Below are 10,569 nucleotides of genomic sequence, written 5' to 3'. Positions count from 1 at the left end.
TTATAAAGCTAGAATGGAACATTTGGCCAGTCAGTCTTTTTGTAATCTGAACTGATCCTTGGTTAGTAAGTGGGTCTCCTGTAGAAATACTATTTTAGCATTTAAGCCTGTTAGGTGAGAGCATACTTTCTTTCTCTTTAATTCGTGATTCAGGCCTTTAACATTCCAGCTCACAAAGTTAACTGTCCCATCATGGAGACATTGATTCTGAGTTTTTAATGTCATTTATAGTTTTAATTGGTAATATGGCAGTTTTAATCTTAGTTTCAAGATTCCCCATGAGTTATTGCATTTTAGCCTATTGTTGCATTGATATTTATAATTATAAGAATTACAAGAATAGATTAGATATAACCTGCTCTCCTTCTTTCCCCCCTTTATCCCCCCCCCCCCCCCATTTTGCCTCCTCACATGAGGCTAGATCCCACTTCGCGATGTTCCAGTCCTCTGACATACGAAGAGACAGAGCACATCCAAAACAAAACAAACCCCACCCTGCAGCGGCGTTACAGAATTAAAACAGAGATATCTTTTGCAGTTAAATTCTTAATACTATCTGCCGAAAATGTTCTCATTAACAATATTTAAGCTTGAAATAATCTTCAGCGCTTTTAAGTTAAGATATTAAGATTAAAAAAAAAAAAAACAACCCTGGGAATGATTTTAAAAACTAGTCTAGGATAAACCTGGTAATTCCTACTGTAATAGTATAATGGTAATTGTATAAATAGTAGAACCAGCAATAAACCAAGGGTATGAAGTTAAACAGTCTACTTAAGGTATAGTAAAATAAAAAAAATAAATAAAATGAATCCTACTTTAATCACTTCCACATTTTCACACTCACGTCTATAACTCTATAACTCTGATTAAAACATAAACATATAACATATAAAGTCCAGAAAAAAAAAAAAAAGAAAATAAGGGATGTATAATTATAATACCAGTCTCTTTAAACATGGATCCAGCGATCAGATCATAGGTCCTTCCCGTGCCTTGATAGAATACGGCTCTTTATTAACTTTCAAAAAAGTGTCGGAAACAGCTTCTTTAGTTCCTTTTTCAGCTTCTTCTTTGCTGAAGAAAATATAATGTCGATCTTGAACTTCCACTTTCAGTTTGGCAGGATACAAGAGGCTGTATTTGATATCGGCTTTCCGTAGCATCCTTTTAATGTTGATGTAGGATCTGCGTTTTGCAGCTGTTGATGGTGAGAAGTCGGGAAAAATACGAATAAGATTATTTTCGAATATAATCTCTTGCTTGTGTCTGAGAAGTGCCATCACATCAAGCTTACATCTTAGTCGCTCGAAGCGGACAATAAAAGGACCTAGGTTTAAAGGCGCTTGGTATCTTTGTGCGATAAGCCGTGGCTATCTCAGTGTCGAGTTTAAAGTCATCTCCAATTATTTTAGACAGTAATTCTACTGCAAATTTCACTGGGCTTGAGCTTTCTCGTTTCTCAGGTATACCCTCAATTCTTATATTATTTCTTCTGCACCCATCCTCTAGGGCTGCAAGTCTGTCTCCAAGTTTTTTGCATTCCGAGTTCGCAGCTGTAGCTTTTTCATCGGCGTTAGATGCCAGTTGTTCCGCTGTTTCCACTCGAGCCGTGAGTCCCTGCTTAACGTCTTCCAGCTGATCTGAAACGTCATTAATATGATCATCAAGCCTTTTCAGTTTGGAATTAGTTTCTTCAATGTGTTCCACTAATTTCTCCAACATAGCTTTAAAGTTCACGTCAAAACGTTTAAATAAACGCGTTTCCTTATCTTTGTTATCCTTCTTGAGCTCAATGGCCACCTTCTTAAGATCATTTGTGTTATCTTTCTTAAGCTCCTTCATGGCCGTAACCATGGCAGTGGACTGTGTAGCGATCATCTCTTTCTGTGTAGCGATCATCTCTTTCAGTTCGGACAGTTCGCTTCGGCTTTCGTGCTCCGCAAGTGAAAATGCAGCTCCTGTTACAGGCTCGCGATGAGTAGATGAGAGCACGTCCTGCAGAGCCCTTTCTAGTCTCGAATGATCCTCAAAAATCGGCGATCCCTCGCGACCTATATCACTTGCGCCTTCGCTCTCATTTTCACTCTCGACTGGAGACGATACAATGGAGCGGGGTCCCAGGAATTCTGCGCACTCTTCTGCCTGTTCCAGGTCAGTCTCCGTGAGGCCATACCTTACACTTGCACTCAGGCCGGAAGTTTGTCCGGACTTTGATGCAGCTTTAAGTTTCTTTTCTGGTTCTTTCTGACTTTTCTTCTTGTTACTCATGCTTGTATATTGTAGTGGAAGTTCCTTGGTCGGGCTAATAACTCTTTTAACTGTTAGAAACACTGTGTGTGCTCCTGTATGTTCAAATCCAGGGTGTGACCACAAGCTATAACGATCTGATTGAACTCAAATTGAACTGCCATACTTCCTCTTTTTGTTTAGTAAACAAACTACAGTAATCCCTCCTCCATCGCGGGGGTTGCGTTCCAGAGCCACCCGCGAAATAGGAAAATCCGCGAAGTAGAAACCATATGTTTATATGGTTATTTTTAGAATGTCATGCTTGGGTCACAGATTTGCGCAGAAACACAGGAGGTTGTAGAGAGACAGGAACGTTATTCAAACACTGCAAACAAACATTTGTCTCTTTTTCAAAAGTTTAAACTGTGCTCCATGACAAGACAGAGATGACAGTTCTGTCTCACAATTAAAAGAATGCAAACGTATCTTCCTTTTCAAAGGAGTGCAAAGCAAGCAGTCAAAAAAAAAATCAATAGGGCTTTTTGGCTTTTAAGTATGCGAAGCACCGCCGGGTACAAAGCTGTTGAAGGCGGCAGCTCACACCCCCTCTGTCAGGAGCAGGAAGAGACAGAAAGAGAGCCACAGAAAAACAAAGTCAAAAATCAATACGTGCCCTTTGAGCATTTAAGTATGCGAAGCACTGTGCAGCATGTCCTTCAGGAAGCAGCTGCACACAGCCCCCCTGCTCACACCCCCCGACGTCAGCGCAAGAGAGAGAGAGAGAGAGAGAGAGAGAGAGAAAGTAAGCCGGGTAGCTTCTCAGCCATCTGCCAATAGCGTCCCTTGTATGAAATCAACTGGGCAAAACCAACTGAGGAAGCATGTGCCAGAAATTAAAAGACCCATTGTCCGCAGAAACCCGCGAAGCAGCGAAAAATCCGCGATATATATTTAAATATGCTTACATATAAAATCCGCGATGGAGTGAAGCCGCGAAAGGCGAAGCGCGATATAGCGAGGGATCACTGTACTATGAAACTGAGCTAACTCCCATCCTTGGTGAGGCTATCTAATCTAACTGTCAGTGGAACTGGCTGACAGGGGCTACAAGCCTCCTCTCACCAAGAGTAAAGAAATTGCTTTTTTACCTTTTTATTGGTGTCTGCCTACTGTTGTCTCGACTTTCGTCCACAATTGTTTTCACAAAAAGGATTCAAAATCCAGTTTTATCTGGGCACCATCCATTTCAATTTCAGGAAAATATTGGAGAATTTTGTTTTCTAGATTCTTCAAATGATCGATGATCAATGCTTTGATATTAGAAAAGCTTGAAAGCTTGATGTTTGAGTCTTCACAAAAACATGAAATTGTTGGGAAGATTGCAAGATGTCCAGCAGAAATTCTGTTTTTCCAGTAGATAACTTTTTTATGAAAAGTTTGTACGTTGTCAAGGAAATATGTTGCTGTTCTGTCCTTAAAGTTTCAAATTCAACTCATTGATTTTTGCAAATATGTCGGCAATATATGTGACTTTGCATAACCACTGCTCGTCCTCAAAGTGCATTACAAAAGCAGATATCTGATCTTTAAGAAAGACGTAAATTTTGTGTCGGAGCTCAAATAACCTGTTCAAAACTTTTCCACGAGACAGCCACCTGACTTCGGTATGCAAAAACAAAGTTACGTGTTCCGAACCCATGTCCTGGCAAACCAGTCAAAAGAGCCGAGAGTTCAAAGCACGTGACTTGATAAAGTTCACAACTTTGACCACAGTGTTCAGTGTCTCATTGAACTCCACACTTAAGTGTTTCAAGGCGAGTGATTGTCGATGAATAATGCAGTGATTCCATTGTACTGATGGATTTTTTCCCTTTCACCAACGCTTTCAAGCCTCCTCGGTGGCCCGTCATGTTAGCTGCACCATCTGTGCACACAGAAACACACCACATCCATTCAAGTCCATGAGTGGCGAGACACTCTGAAAGAATTCTGAAAATCTCTTGTGCTGTTGTTTTTCCCGGCAAAGCTTTGCAAGCTAACACTTCTTCTGAAAGTCCCTTCACCTGATCAACATACCAAACAAAAATCATCAACTGAGCTTCGTTTGATACATCTGTCGACTCATCCATGTGTAATGCAATTTGTTTTCTGAATTTGATCTGCTCACAGACTGCTGGATTACATCGTCAGCCATTTCTCGAATTCTCCTTGATACAGTATCATCCGAATGTGGGATAGTTTTCACCGTATCAACTGCTTTCTTGTCTATCATTATTTCTGCAATTTTTAGTGCTACAGGAAGTACCAACTCCTCAACAATAGTATGACTTTTCCTTGTTTTCGCTACCAAAAGACTTCATACTTCATATGAAGTGCGCAAAGCTTTCTCAGACATATGCAGATATCCATGAAACATTGCGGTGCCTTTCATCCTACTCTCATGTTGCCTCTTGAAATATTCCAGCGGTTTATCTTTCAATTCTGCGTGTTTGGTTTGCTGGTGTCTCTTCAGAAACAACGGTTTCATGCTGTGATTGGACAGAGTTTCGTTGCATATGACACAGAGTGGAAGTGGAGGGTCTGCACCATTGCTGACAAAACCGTAGCCTAAATATTCTGCAGAATATTGTTGTATTTTTCTGCCCGCAGATGAATCTTCTGGTGGCTTCTTATCTTGCTGCTGCCGTGCCCGTTTTTGAGGAATTCCTTGGCCTGTCTTATCAGAAGACGACCCAACACCTTCCGAATCACTTACTTTCGCGAACGCATTGGTACCACTTCCCTTCCGTTTCACTAAAAAACGGTCAATTTTTGGGGTTTCCACGAACAAAAATGTGAATACAAGCGTTATAACCACCTTCAACTCCTTTCTTGCACTGAAGAGGTTGTCCTCTCTTAAAAGCTACCATCCCACTGGGGAGGTGACTTACGCCTATTGCTTGTAGGCCTAGCAACAGCAGAAATTTTCTATTTTTGGAACTTTAATCCCCTTGACAAACCTCACCACTTTCTGAAGCAAATCTACTCCATGCTATCACTGCAAAAAATGAAATTTAACAAGCCAGACAATCTTGAAAAGAGATAATAGATCTTGTTTTTCTTATTTTAAGAATTACTGACTTGAGTAGATTTGTATGTGTAAGATATATAATCTCATTTTTAGAAAATTTAACAAGTTAACAAGTTAAACTTTCTCACTATATTGGCAGATAATTTTGCTTGATTCTAGTACCTTGTTTCTTGTTAAACAAGAAAAACAAGAAAATCCCAGGCAACACAGAAAACAAACCCTGGCCAGGGCACTTTACAAAGTGTTTATTCACCTTGTTCAAATTCCTGCCAAGGTAATATCCATTGTTGAGGTACAGGATGTTAATAAATCTATTAGCACAAGCCTTAGGGTAAAACTTAGAAGTATGTCATTTTGAAGAGAATTTGGCTATCAAAGTGCTGCAATTCATACAAAACAAGATGAACATTGTGATTTCAGGCACGTTCTTGTCTGAGGTTGCAACTGCTATTTAATCCCCTCAATAAATATATCTGCACAATGCTTTTGCCAAAATATATAACTATAATAATACATTATATTTATATAACACCTTTCCTATGTTCAAGGTGCTTTATTCTTAATCATAACTCAAGACAAATGATAGCTAAATGACACCAAATAATAATAGTAATAATGATGATGATAATAAAAACAATTATTATTATTATTTATGAACTCAGAATCTTCCATCCATTAATCTATTTGAATATTTTAATCTTCCATCCAGTAACCGATTTGAATATTTTTCTCCAGTATAGGCACAATAATAATAATAATAATAATTAATCCATCGATCTTCTTAATCAGCTTATCCAGGTAAGGATGTTGGTTCAGTTGGGACCTATCCGAGTAATCACAGGCACAAGACAGGAACAGCACCTGCATAATAATAATATTCTAAAATAATAATAATGATAATATCATCACCATAATTGCTGTCCTCAAAATCTCCCATTGATTAATTCATTCATATTTTTTCCACTATTGACATAATAATAATAATAATAATAATAATAATAATAACTAGCCAACCCGTATAATTATTTATTGATGGGTGAACACTTCCTGAACGACACAGTTGTCCAAATGGGGTGGGTTTGTGGATACCACTGTGAGTGAATGAAAAGATGGACCTCTGGAGAGAGCAACATACAATTGTCCGTGACTGAAAGCGGGATCGTCAGTAACGATGGAGGCCACGCTGGTGAAAGTTACTTCATTGGTAGGGATAAGTTTCAGCACTTGTTCATTAAGGTGTAGCGAGTCTTCGTTGTTGACGCTTAATATAGCTTGCGTACTGAGTTGTTCCGGAGTCACAGTTGAGAAACACTTTTTTAATGTCTTTTAAGCACAGGGAAAAAAATTAACATGTGAAACATCCGTAATGTAATAAGCCACCAAAAAAGTAACATTGCAATAATACACGCTACGATCCGATCGCTGTAAACAGAAGTGAAAACAAAATCGAGCCCGGTGCATTCTTTAACTGCCTTGTAGCGCAGTGGTAGTGTTGCTGCTTTGCAGTAAGGAGACTGTGGAAGATTTTGGGTTCGCTTTGTTGAAGAAGAATGTTCTCCTCAGCACCATGTATTTTGTGTGTTTAGTAAATTAGAATTTTTATAATAACTATTTTTCCAACTTGCCAGTGAGAGACACTTTGGCTTATGAACTAACAAAAATATGTTATTCCAGGGTTCAGGAGAAATAGTGTCCACATGAATAAAATCTAAGCTGTTTCTTGTTTTCCCTTTCTCAGAGTGAATGTTTCAGGGACAAGGTCACAAGGCTGCAGAAAGTACATGTAGTTTATGCAAAGGCGTCTTTCCTGTGCTTAGCTTCCAAAACACAGATAATGCTTAGCTCAACAGACATATTGTTTAACTTTACTGTTTTGATAAGGATGTTCTTTCTGTCTTATTAATCATGAGATGCTGAAGTATAAAAAACCCCTCCTGGCTTTTGATCAGGGTTCAATTGAGCTTTGCGGCAATAAGTTATACTCTTTTGAATCTCTACTTACTGCAACTCCGAATGAATAAATAAAGAGAATGAGAAAATATTATCTGTCTGCTTTTCAGTGTGCCTTTTTCGTCCACAGCTTCCCGGTTTCTCCCTGTGTGGATAGCGCTTTGAATACTGAAAACAGCGGTATATCAATGTAATGCAGTATTCTTATTCTTATTCGTCCAGCGCTCGCTCTCTCTCACGCGCGCCTGTATGTGAGTGTGTGTGTCGCTCGCTGCAAGTGTTCCTGCAGGCATACCAGTAAGTGAATGAAAAGATGGAACTCTGGAGAGAGCAACATACAACTGTCCATGACTGAAAACTGGTTTTGGCAGATACATGCACATCTTTTTGAAAGTTTGACCCTGTGCCTTATTATTTGTCATCGCAAAGGCAAATCTAACAGGAAATTGTCTTTGTGTTAAAGTAAAAGGCAAATTATCCACAACAAACTGTTTTACACGCTGCATACCAACCCGCGGCGTAGTATACCCCGCATAATCACGCCGCTTTTTAAATGTTTTTTAAGCAGAGGGAAAAAATGAACATTTGCAAAATCCGTAACGCTGCTTTCAGTAAGTACAATGCACACACGTTTAATTTGTCGGCCACTTCTTGCCAGCTGTCTTTTGTGGTTTGGGCTGCTTTTGCAGTGTTACCGCTTGTGCATATTAAATCTTGAAATCCTTCGAGTAACTAATTAACCAACTAACACCCATCCACCCAGCTTGTGAGAAAAAAATGCGCCCGTTCTTTCATCATTTTGTTGCAGCCTATCAAAGACTTGCTGATCTTGTTTTCTAGACTCAATATACTGTACATTGGCTTTTCACTCAGCGTGGGGGCGCGCATTCATCTCGGATTATTACATCCTGCTAGACTAATCTGCTACACGGCTGCGTCTGAAAAAACGACTTATCCCTGATGAGTTTCACCGGCATTAATGATTAGGAATCTGGTTGGAACAAAACCCTGCATCCACAGGGGTTCACCAGGACCGAGTTTGGGAAACACTGCTGAACACAGACGAAACTGACTCAGGTGAGGAGTTGGGGCGGGCAAAGTGGTTGCAGCTATTGATTATTCAGTGTTGTTTGCCTGGGTGTCTGATCTGCTCGACTGGATCATAAATAAAAGGAAAACAATGTGAAGGCAAAGTCACAGGTGATCCTGTGGTATAGCGGGTCCACAGCTCCCCTTCAAAAGGCCATTTTTAAATAAATAATCATCGCACTCACAGCGTAGCGAGGGGCGTGGAAGTGTGGCTGAAACGGTTTCCGGGTGGAGTTGTGCTGCAGGCATTTCTCCCCTGTGCAGTGTGCGAGCGAGTGAGGAGAGAGAGAAAGCCGGTACGTTAGAGTGCGCGAGAGCAGGCTCGAAGGCAATGTGTTCCTGTGGTATAGTGGGTCCATAGCTCCCCTTCAAAAGGCCATTTTTAATCAGGCGACTGACAGTAGTGGAGTCAGGCACAGAGAAGGTCAGCTGCTGAGAGAGCGTCTCGACTGTTGCAGGGCCTGCATCGGTGAAGCAGGTAAGACGCTAATGAAAAAGAGGCACAGGGCTTATTGGTTTTTAAAGACTGCTTCCTTCATTGTGTTTTAACCTCAGTTTTAAAGGATTGCGCGGCTCTCTCTGGTAAATCGCTGCCTGTGTGTGTGCGTCTGTCTCTCTGTGGAGCTGCCTGTGTGTGTGCGCGGATCTCTCTCTCGCACTGCCTATGTGTGCCTCTGTCTCTCTCTGGCGCTGCCTGTGTGTGCGGCTCTCTCTCTCGCGCTGCCTGTGTGTGTGCCTCTGTCTCTCTCTGGCGCTGCCTCTGTGTGAACCAAGGTTCCACTGAGGTTGACTAATGAAAAGTCAACGTGGCTCAGAGCTGCATGTGGACTGTGGCACAGACAAACAGAAATGACCGCATGTTTTCCGAGGCGTTGCGTCCGAGTTGGTGGGCGTGGCTGTGCGAGTTTTCATCGTATCCAATGGTCTTAGAGTTGGTGGGCATGACTCCTTCCTGCGTGCTTTCATAGGTGTTCTTGCTCGCTCTGGCGGCGGCTTAGACAATCTATATATGGCTCCTTCCTGCGTGCTTTCATGGGTGTCGTGCCGATCTGGCGGCGGCTTATAGAATTAAATATATAGATAGTAACATTCATCTTCTTAATAGTCTTATCCTGAGCAAGGTTGTGGGGCAGCTGGAGCCTATCCTGGAAAGCATCAGATTCAAAGCAGGAACAACAACACAGTGTTAGTAAGGAAATGTCTCCGTATTACTTTTAACCCTTTTTAATTGCCATACTTTGCTTCACACTCAACATTAAAATGCAATTTTGTTTTTATTAATTCAGTTTGTCATGAATTTAAATTATATTAACTTGTTTTCTTGTCTTTTTCTTTGCAAAATGTCTTCTTCTTCTTTCGGCTGCTCCCATTAGGGGTTGCCACAGCATGTCATCTTCTTCCAGATCTTTCTGTCCTCTGCATCTTGTTCTGTTACACCCATCACCTGCATGTCCTCTCTCACCACATTTATAAAACTTCGCTTAGGCCTTCCTCTTTTCCTCTTCCCTGGCAGCTCAATCCTTAGCATCCTACTCCCAATATACCCAGCATCTCTCCTCTGCACATGTCCAAACCAACGCAATCCCGCCTCTCTGACTTTGTCTCCCTACCATGCAACTTGAGCTGACCCTCTAATGTACTCATTTCTAATCCTATCCATCCTCGTCACACCCAATGCAAATCTTAGCATCTTTAACTCTGCCATCTCCAGCTCTGTCTACTGCTTTATGGTCAGTGCCACTGTCTCCAACCAATTCCTCTCCTTGACACCATACATATCCATCACCTCCTCATCTCCTCTCTTCCCTTCACCAACATGTCCATTGAAATCCACTCCAATCACCACTTTCTGTCCCTTGGGTACACTGTTCATCACTTCATCCAACTCACTCCAAAAATCTTCTTTCTCACCCATTACACACCCAACTTGCGGGACATATGCACTAACAACATTCATCATCACACTTCCAATTTCCAGTTTCATAATCATTACTCTGACACTCTTTTCACCTCCAAAACACTCTTGATGTGCTGTTCCTTCAGAATAACCCCTACTCCATTTATCCTCCCATCCATACCATGAAAGGACAATTTAAATCCACCTCTGATCCATCTGGCCTTACTCCCCTACCAATTAGTCTCTTGCACGCACAGTATATCAACCTTCCTTCTCTTCATCATATCGGCTAACTCTCTTCTCTTCCCAGTCAAACTGCCCACATTCAAAG

The sequence above is a fragment of the Erpetoichthys calabaricus genome, chromosome 3 (genome assembly GCF_900747795.2).
Source record: "Erpetoichthys calabaricus chromosome 3, fErpCal1.3, whole genome shotgun sequence".
Lineage (NCBI taxonomy): Eukaryota > Metazoa > Chordata > Cladistia > Polypteriformes > Polypteridae > Erpetoichthys > Erpetoichthys calabaricus.
The sequence above is the reverse complement of the archived record's forward strand: the minus strand, read 5'-3'. Positions refer to the sequence as shown.